The following is a 10,603-nucleotide window of genomic DNA, read 5'->3' on the forward strand; positions in this document are numbered from 1 at the left end:
GAAATCCTCACTGTCCCAAAATATTCCCAAGCCCCGGAACTGGTGGGGAATGTCTTCAAGTTATTCCATCTAAACCTCTTTGCCCGCCTACAAAGGCAGACTGCCTGAAAACTGCCAAGAAATTAGTCCCAGCGCTGCGATCAAACTCCAGCTCAGCTGGAGAGAATAAGTGGAGATCCAACAGTCTTGTCATGTTCTATTTCATACTCCCCAACCCTCCTCTCACATCGTTTTAAAGTGCACCATGCCTGTAGCTGTCTAAAGCAATGCCTCATTATCAAGTGCACCCCCCCAACCCCCCCTATCTCCATCTCCACTGTCAGTGTATTCATCACACAGCGGGCTACATCCCCTGTTAACAGGGATGAACAATTGAGGAAATGTTGCTCAAACTCCATTTTCCCCGTTAAATAGCCTCGCAGACGTTATTGGAAAGCCGTGTTTTCACCGTGAAGGTAACTCGAAGGCTGAGGAGGAACACAGCACAGTAAAAATCCCCAAACAAACTAAAGACTTAAAGGATAAAAGAACTGAGAGAATTGTAAGTGTGTGATATTTGCATGAAACATTATTTTGTTGGGTTTTTTTTAAGCCTACAGGCAGACTCCCTTTAAAAAAAAAGAGGACTGGCCGAGTTATGCAGGGTTGAAAAAGAACATATTTTTTATATCATTCTTCAGCCATAAAAATATTGAGTCTGCAGTAGTAAGTACTGCTTTAACACCCTTTCTTCTGTTACACTGGCTTTAGCCTATGCATCAGGGCATTTGGCTACTGTGAATTCCCCATAGTCAGAATGTCATCCATCGTCGTCCATAACAACAAATAACAGAGGACTGCAGAAGGAGCACATATTCATCTTTATCACATTACAAAATAGTCATTTTTAGCATCGTAGGAAAAGCTTAAACTTGCATTCTTTTTTAATCTATTTGCAAAATAGATTAGAAGTCTATGAGAAAGACTTCTCCCTTATTTATTACCTCAAGTCTTCTTCAATACAGAAATGAATAATAATAGTGCCACGTAGATTGAAATAGAAGATGAACCAGCTTCACCACAGTGTTGTCCTGCCTACTAAAAAGGTTTTATTCAACATTCTGTTGCACTCAGCTCCCCCGTCTCGTGTGACTTCAGCTTCCACAAAAACACAAAACGTCCAAAAGCCGAGAGGGCATCGGCCAGAATTTAAAGAGCATTATGGAAATCATGCCTGTTGATGTCTCAAGACAGGCGTGATTCTGCTTTCTGGTGACAGCGTTCCAAATTTGACGATATATACAAGAATGTAATTGTTGTTGTTTACTTCATATGGAGCTGGGGGCCTGGAGTCATGTATTCATCGCTCCACAGCAGAAGGCCAGGCAGGAAGCAAACCAGCACCTGGTGAATGATGGGCTATTGACTGTGAGTCAGTTCGTTAGTGGGGATATAATATGTAGCTGCAGGCTAATCTTTAGTGTGTACTTAAACTGTGACCTGTGAACATGGTTTCCAAATAAGCAGTCAGGTAGTCATAGTGTTGCTCTAAAGCTGACAAATTCACCCGTTGCATTCATCCACCTTAAATACATTAATTTTCTTATTCCACAGATTTTGTTATTTGTAACAATAAGGAAAAAAATACTGAAGTGTATCTAAAGGATGGAAAAGTCAGTTATGGTGTCAGGGATACATGTCTCTATGTTTCACATAACAAACACCATCCAATACAAATGTTTGCAAAATTAACATGTCGTTAATAATCCACAATATACTCTTTTTTAACGTTTACATTTCAGACTACCACAGACTTTTGTTAAAGAAATACTAAATACATTCAGAATACCATCATTTGTTCCTCAGCAGAAATCCTGAAAAGCTGCTTTTCCACCAGCTGTCTACTGTCTTAATGTTTAACAATAACGCCGGCTTTTAAACAAAATGTATATATTATATATATTGTAGTATTATTTGATCCAGAAGACAACACTATCCTCTATCGGAGTAAAAGTCTCTCTCAGGCACCCTATGGATGTCTTTGTCCCCGGGTGACTTTGTCCTCATATTAAAGGTCCCATATTATGAAAAACAGTATAATACGGGATCTTTAAGTTTACATTTAGTGGTGAAGCTATCGATCATTCTGTTCAGTTTGCATAGTTTTGTACCGGGTTTATATTACATTTGATATTTAGAACAATTTTACTCTCAAAACTCATGGATGTTGAAATGTCCTCCAACTGAAAAAAGACACATTCAGAGTCACAGTTCACCTCAGGCCATTTATCCTGGTGTTTTTACAGACAACAATCTAAATATTGATATAAAATGTCAAATATGACCGGATCAAGATCATATCTCTGGGGGAGAAAATTAAGAAATCCTGATCCTGATATGGACAGCACAAATGGGCGGAGGGTAGAATCAGAGGGAGGTTAAATGGGCTTACAGGGGGAATAAGAGATGGATGAATGAATGTGAAAATGTTAAAGACAAACCATGAAACAATAAATTCCAATGGAAACAATTCAGGATGCAATGAAAACATGGGTTAGCAGTATCAACTACATAGGATACTAATTAACGTAAAGATCCTGATGTATCAAGCATTTGTGTGAGATGAATTCAAGACAGCGATAGAAAATGATATTTGCTTCATTCATCCATTTACGATCGGCATGTTAAAGTCTCTTTTATTATCTTTTAATGTTGTTTCTTTCCAGAAATCAATAGTCCTTTAATGATTCATGTCTGGTCATATCAAAGAGGTGTGTGGCCGGCACTGAAAGTCGATGTGTGTTGCATGACTGACTTTGTAGCAATGCTCCTGAATGTGAATGTGCTCAAATCAAAGGTTATAAACATGCATCACCACATGGCTCCTTATCTCTCAAAGAGCTTTAAGCCGAAGATGAAACATTGCTGTTCTGCGTCGGGATCTGGGGAGCGACATGATGTAAGCCCAGAGTCACAGTGGCGTGCCACTCATCTCCTTTTTAGACGTGAATTTGGTTATTTAAAGAACTCGGCTTATTCTTTTATTCAGCTCTCTCAGTAATATGCCACCAGCAATGTTTTCCAAAAGTACTAAAGTCCCTTATCACACTCGTGTACTGATCTGTGTACCACTCATATCACGCTGCAACAAACATATTTATATTTTTATACTTTGATTTTAGCCACAACTGGATCAAGAAACATTCCTGAACAAAAAAAGTGACGTTTAATCATTTGCTTCACGTAGTCCGTGTTCATTTTTGGGTCTTTTTATCAACAACATATGGGAAAACTAATATAGAAACAATTAATTCATTGATTTATTTTAAAGGGACAATGCACATCAATTGACATTTTTAGTTGAAACTCAAAAGAGTTAGCAAAAAAGCTAATTTTCATCTTTAATTTAGAGAGAGAGAGAGAGAGAGAGAGAGAGACTGATTTTATATATTATATGAAATCAGTCTTATATTAGATATTGAGTGATTATTGATCAAACAAAATCACATTGTAGGCAAATTATAGAATTGTACTGTTAATGTATTAAAGCATACATATTTGTTTTTTTATGACATATGATGTAAAGTAAGGGCCGGATTATATAAGCATTTTGCTTCTGTCTCCTTCAATGTCTTCAATTTCTGGATGAAATGTTGTGTACTTCTTTTCTTTTACAATATGTTGAATACTTGAGATCAATAAATACACATTTTCTCTCAATGAAAATCTTCTTCTCAAACCTCCTTCCTGTTGCTCCTAGTGATGGAGGCAGAAAACGAACACTTGTGGTTGAAGCCGCCCTCGCCAAGTGGAGTGCTGACGCCCCGTCATGTGATGCCTTGAGTGGGCTCCTGATGAGTAACAGCACCGTCATTTGGGGAAAAAGAGCATTCGAAACAGCCGCACTGTATTTTTGAAGCAGTTAATAAAATGAATAGCGACTTTATATATTCATGTAATTAATACGTCCAAATGTCAATTAGATGGGAATCCGCACGAGGATGTCGTTTATAATAATTATCGGCTCATAGCGATCAATTTAACCTGGACAAACCATCAATTTAACCATCGCTACATTATGACATGAAGTGACGCCGCCGTCGTTGGCGTCTCAGAGTCGCAGAGCAAATCACAATCAAGAGATAAAAACACTCAGATGGAGGAGCAAGACGGAGAAAGTCTGCCCAGTGGAAAGCTTTTTTTACGGCTCGGTGGCGAAGTTGATAACCATCTCTTATTAATACAAATTAATTAAAAAAAAGACTTTGACACTTGGAGGAAACAGAGCAGGATGTGCTGCCCTTTCCTTGTTTATTGAGATATGTCATCAGGGAGTCACAATATTATGGCCTTAGTCGATTCATGCTGTCGTTTAACAAGCGTGTGCTAATTAGCATCAGCTGGAACAAAAGAAAAGTACAAATTGAGCATCCTTTCCATCCCGCTATTATCCATCTCCCCTTTTTCTTTTTCTTTTTTGTTTGTTGTTGTTTATCCACCAACGATCACAAAGTTCGTGATCATAACAGATATGAACGCCGGAAAGTGAAAAAACAATGGAGGCAGTTGACTGCGGGGTTCTTAATTAGATTCCATTTGCTAAGTAATTGCATCAGGAATGCTCATAATGAACTCTAATTACTTGCGGGGGTCTAAAATGAGAAAATCAGTGGCGGGCAGTGGCGGGTAAGGGAGAGTTCAGGCGTGCTGCAGGTGACTCTACCTCGGGGGAAATTTGTGTGACAAATGACTCGGTGTTCGTCTTCGTGGCTTATCTCAACGGGAAGAGGGCTCTGACGCTCGTTCCGCTATTTCACCTGTGAATATCGCCCTTTTCTTTCTTTTTGTTTGCATTTGGTTATCGGCATTCTATTCTTTGCTCCCAGTATGTTGTCAATCACGTTATCCCCCCCAATCCTCGCTTCACTCCTCCGTCTCTCTGCCTGTATCCGGAGGCTAAACACCCTGCAGTGTTCCCAGGTTGGCCGGCTCCTTCTATCTCCTCGGGCTCCGTGTCTCGGTGTACTTTCAGCCTTGTTATGCTGTCAGAACAGGAGATTAGTCATTCAATCAGGCTGAAGAGGAGTCGCTCAGCAGATAAGGCCCCGCGCTGAAGGACCTCCTTCTCCACACCGCTCCATATGTCGCCCGAGATTGTCCTCCCTCCCTCCCCTTCGCTTATCGGCGCGGGACATTTGCATCTTCCCCACTTATTTTACCTCTCTATCTCCTTGCACTCCTTTCCCCTCACACTCCCCCTATCTCTCCGTTCCTCTCCCAACTATCAGGAATGACATACTCGTTGTCATTCCGACCCGCTTCTAATTCTGCTCTCATCCGGCTATCTTCAACAAATGCTCTGTCAAAATTCTGCTTTTATCTCGTGTTAAGGGTTGGAGATACAAATTATTCTTTTTTTCTTCTCCTCTCTCTTCATTTGCTATCGGTTTTCATATTCAGACATTTAAAAGACATAAGAGTGAAATTGTTGAGCCGGCAGCAACGCTCGCCCCCCCTCTGTGTATTATAAGCAGCCATTTTTGTCTAAGTGACTGCACAGCAGGCCTCGGTTACACCAGGGAGGAGTAGACTGACAAATGCAAGTGACACAAATCCATGCCGCACCTTGTGTGAAAATCATTTTTAAACAGAAGACAGAGAGGTAATGCCTTTTTTCTGCTCATGTTTTTTCTCATATAATGTCTCTCTTATTCATAAACTGTGTATAAGTAGACGTGGATCATCGTGACATCACCCATTGGCCCACCCATTAAGTTCGGGATTTTGGCCGACACCATCTTGGTATTTCTTTTGCAACCAGTGAAGGAAATGACCATATTTGGACTGCTGGGGAGCGACGGGTGGATCCGACGAACACAAGCAGCAACCTTACTGCATCTGAATCCGGATTCAGGTGTGAAGCTGATCATAATCTTCCATAACTCGAGAGAAACTTTACAGCTACGTTTTTAAGTAATTTTAGTAGCCTATAAGTAGCGTAGTAGCGACTGTCAATCACAAGGTAGACCCGCCCTAAGTCATACACTCATGCTGGTTTGAAGAAGACTTGACACGATTGAGATCATAAACTCATGTTTACTATGTTTACTGAGATAATACATCAAGAGAGAAGTAGGACCATTTTCTCATAGACTTCTATACAACCAGAGAGGAGTCGCCCCCTGGTGGCCAGTAGAGATAATTCAAGTTTAAGGCACTACAGCTTGGCTTCACTTTTCAGAAGTGGAGGTTACTGCCTGGTGTATGTGAACATAAACTGGTGTGTGTTTGTGTGTGTTAGCATCTATTTCCAACAGAACAAGGAACTTAACTTACTGCACTATAAGTGAGTGAAGATTAACCACAAAGTAACATCTGCTGACACGCCACCATCAAACCGCCATGATTGAAGCTTTCAGGCTCTTTCTTCTCATCTAAGATGTTTTGTCATCACCCACACATGCTGTGATGCGTTCCCGCCCACCCTGCTGGGGCGACTCATGCATTTGTTTGCTAATGAAAATAAAATTGGTGGCTCTAGTCAGAGGAACATAAATTAGATGGGTTGTTTTTTTATTGGTGATCATAAATAGCAGACGTGATTCTATCATCCCACTCCAAATTGAGGCATCTTGTACAGGAAAGGCAGAGCCAACAGTTATGTCTGTTGGCAAGTTACCTATAAATATAAGACAACAGGGGCATTCAATGAATGAAAATGACCTCAGAGCGGAGGAGCATCTCCTCCATCCTTTCTTCTTTTCCTCCTCTTAGACCTCCTCACTCTCTCTCTCCTTCCTGGGCTGTGTGGCATGAAATATGATCCGAGTGCAGAGAAAGGCCCAAACAGTGCAATTTATCAGAATTAGAGAGACCTAGGAGTAAGGCACAGAGAGTACGGCCCCGAAGAGCCTCCTGAACAGACCTGACTCCTGAAGGTAATCAGCGGTAGCATTGTTTTCTTATACTGCATCTCCAAACGTCCGTTCCTCCATTAGAGAAATGCTACAACAAAGAAGGGCAGACACTCGTGTGCATAAATCCAAGTGCTGTCATTTCGCTCTCGCTGCCGGTCGCTTTCTCCCTCACACTCGCTTCGTTATTATCTCGTTATTTTATTGTTTATTTAACAGGGACAATACACAAATAATTGGGAAAATCCGATGTATATAAGACGTCTAGCTTCAGCTCATTTGCAGTCTTTGTCCCTGGCCAGGCTTTTGAATACAATAAAACAACGCAATGAATAGGTGAAGGCTTTTTATCACTCTTTGTATTTGTATGAACTGTGCTATATAATAATTGCCATATTTTTGTATATATTGTGCCATTTTTCTACTGTACTACGGACCTCCCATGTGTCCTGAATCAAGTTTATTATTAATAATACAATAAATACAGTTAAACAATTTAGACACAAAACACAGATTAAAACTAAACAAAATTCAAATGTTTTAGTGCCGATATGTGTTGATGATGAGATGTGAGCGTCATTATGTCTCCTTTATCTCACATCCCTTCATCTCCCCGTTTATTTGTTTACTTGCCTCGACCCGCCCCGTCTGTATCCGGGACTCTTAATGTTTCCGATCTTTATTTCCCTCCGCCGTCTCTCGGCTGCCAGACCAGACCGGAATGCACTAAATACAGCAGTCTGCCCGGACAACACACAAGTAAAGACCAAGTGGTTCACTGTCGCCTACTATTGGTTTGCATTCGTCTGCAGACAGAAGCAAGCGTATCCGAGTGATAATGACAACAGGTGTTTTTCCATTGTCAACACCGGCGTTTAGCTTTTTAGCATGCTAACAAATGACCAAATGGAATCTATTTATAGAGGATTTTACAGACGCAGATGCAAGGCTGAAACAAAGTTATTCCACGTTATTGATCGGGCTAAAATGCAAGCGCTAGCTTTCAAGCCGATGTAAACAAGTTGCTTGCTTCTGCAAAGACAAGATGTTTGTCGTTTCTATGACAACAAGTGAAAGCTACAGCTAGCATCTTAGCCCAACCACCCAATTTGGCCTCATATAAATAAAACCAACAATAACCATCATCATCATCATCACACTAAGGACCTTAACGAGGCGTTGTCACACGTTGTGATGTATTAATTACGTACACTTAAGCTAGCATAAATGCCGGTTGTTAGCATCAGAATAAATTCACAAATTTGCGACTTTTTTTCTCCGAATATTGCCCCCTCTGTTTGCTCTGTTTGTTTGTTTTTTTTCTTTTTCTGCAGTGGCCCGAACACGCTGTCATATTTTGGCCAAACAAAGTAATGAATATAGAAATCATCTTAGTGGTTGCTTCAATCTCCATTCATTTATAACCGAGAGAATTGTCGATCTGTTTGGGTTTCCTGTTATGAGACCTTTAATACGCCGTCGTATTGCTGACATGAATAGTTTTCAGCTACGCGGTTAGAGGTCTCTGCTGAACAAATATGTGAACTGAGAGAGTTCACATAGTTGTTGTCAAGGCTCCTGATCTGTCCCCTGCGGTCATCCGTCTCCAGATAATTGACTCGCGATGTCATTCACATTGAAAGAAGAAATTTGCCTCGGCCGGGCTCGGACATTTTTTATCGCCGTCTCTTCCCAGGGTCGACTCGACAGCCCTGGCCCCCAAAAGTTGTTGTGTGCATGTTTGTGTGCACTTACCTTTGTGAACAAGCTTTTTCTGCCACGAACATCGATAAAACAAAACTGCATTACACACACACACACACACACACACACTTGGATGACATTACAGAATTGGAGACTGCTCAGGATTTGACACCTAATATTGATGCACTTGTGGAGGCTAAAAGGTGCCAAGTTTCAGGAGCAAGTTAAACAGCGTGTAGCCTCCTTCATGTAAAACGCTGCCGCAGACCCTCTTCCACCTTGACCACAATCCAGTCCTCTAAAAGAAGAGCAATTAATCATGATTGTGGTCACATTTAATGGTATTGAAGTGTTAAGATCAATTGTAATGCACATGTAATGATAATGAGGGAATACTGAGACATATTGTTTAAATTCCACTAATCTCTCCAAAGACATGTCAGGCTGTTTATCATCCGGTTTTGAATCTTTTCAGCGTTTCTGAATGCTTTTTTTTTTTTTTAGAATATATTACGTTAGTAAACTGAGAACTTGTTGAAATTGCATTCATGTCTCTTCAGACACTTCCGGCCATTCATCATCTGCTTTGTAATATGAAATTGTTCATTGATTCTGACTGTTTCCAGAATGCACTCTTCTTTATTTACACTTGAAACATGACTGAATGTGGGAAAAATACACTTGAAAGTGTTGTTTATTTATAAGTTATTATGCAATGGTTTTACTGGTTCTGGATTTGGGGAAATGAACCCATTAAATAAAATTAGTTTGACATCCCGGATCTAGTCCATCATGTTACATCGGCTACAAATGCAGCTAATGCCTTGACACACAAACTATCCCGCCTGTTAATTACAGCCGACGGCCCTAAAGGTCAATCTTAATGCTACGTTCAAGAAGGTGTCAACTGACTGTGCATTTCATGCAACAGGGCGTGTGGAAAACTTTTCATGTGTGCACTCTCATCCGTCTTTGTGGGGGGAGGGGAGGGGCTACTATCTCCAAAAGGGCACTGCTGTATAGATTTTGTGCTGTTGTGGAAGGAAACCAGCTAATGAATCTCAATGACTTGCAATTACAGCTGCTGTACTTACATGCCAGAAGCCGCTGAGCATGTCGAGCGGAGAGGCGAGCTGCCGTTTGCTGCAGCGGGGAGGGGGGGGTTCGTTCCCCAGGTGCTCTGCCGCGCTGCGTCGGAGAGAGAGGCTGTTATTGATTCCACTGGAAACAGCTTCTTTATTGAAAAAAAAAACAAAAAACCTGCATCTCAACCATCTGGCACGCAGATCCGAGAAGGTGTCTGTACAAACTGCATGAAAATTTAATCGGCCAGTGTCTGTCCAAAGTGACTGCACACTTACCGCTCCGCATACAACGCAATAATTTATTCATGCGTGCCTCTAGACATCCGTCACGTTGACCTTTTGAATCACAAGCCCCCCCCCCACACACACACACACACACACTTGATCACCGCCGACATTGGAAAAGATGATTTGGTATTGGGCACAAAAAACTGTTGACCTTATCTGACCACTGAATATAATATAGAGGATGTTTTCCAATGTCATTAGCTGCCACCAGAAACAAATGTGTTTGCCCTTAATCCCCTCAATACGTTATTTTTTGTCATGTCCATCAACATGACACACACACAGTTTAAATAAGGACTTCATGTCAGCGTCAGTGAACAGCAGTTGGACTAACTACAGTGTGTCCATCATGTGTAAAAAAAAAAAAACCTATATACAGTATATCATTTGCAAAATCACAGCAATTATATTTCCTCCATGCAGCTGCGATGGAGGAAGGTGGATTCATGAGACGAGTTGGTTGCCGTGGATGTGAGTGAAATAGTCTTTGCTAATAAAATACCTACGAGCTAAGCTGGAGGCTAAGGAATATCACAGCAGAGCACAGTGAGTTTTTTTTTTTAGAATGACTTTCATGTACTTATTTGATTGCATTAAGAGCTCTGTTGATTTCATTTCATTCAAGTTGCCACT

This window comes from Eutrigla gurnardus (assembly GCF_963514095.1).
Source record: "Eutrigla gurnardus genome assembly, chromosome: 19".
NCBI lineage: Eukaryota > Metazoa > Chordata > Actinopteri > Perciformes > Triglidae > Eutrigla > Eutrigla gurnardus.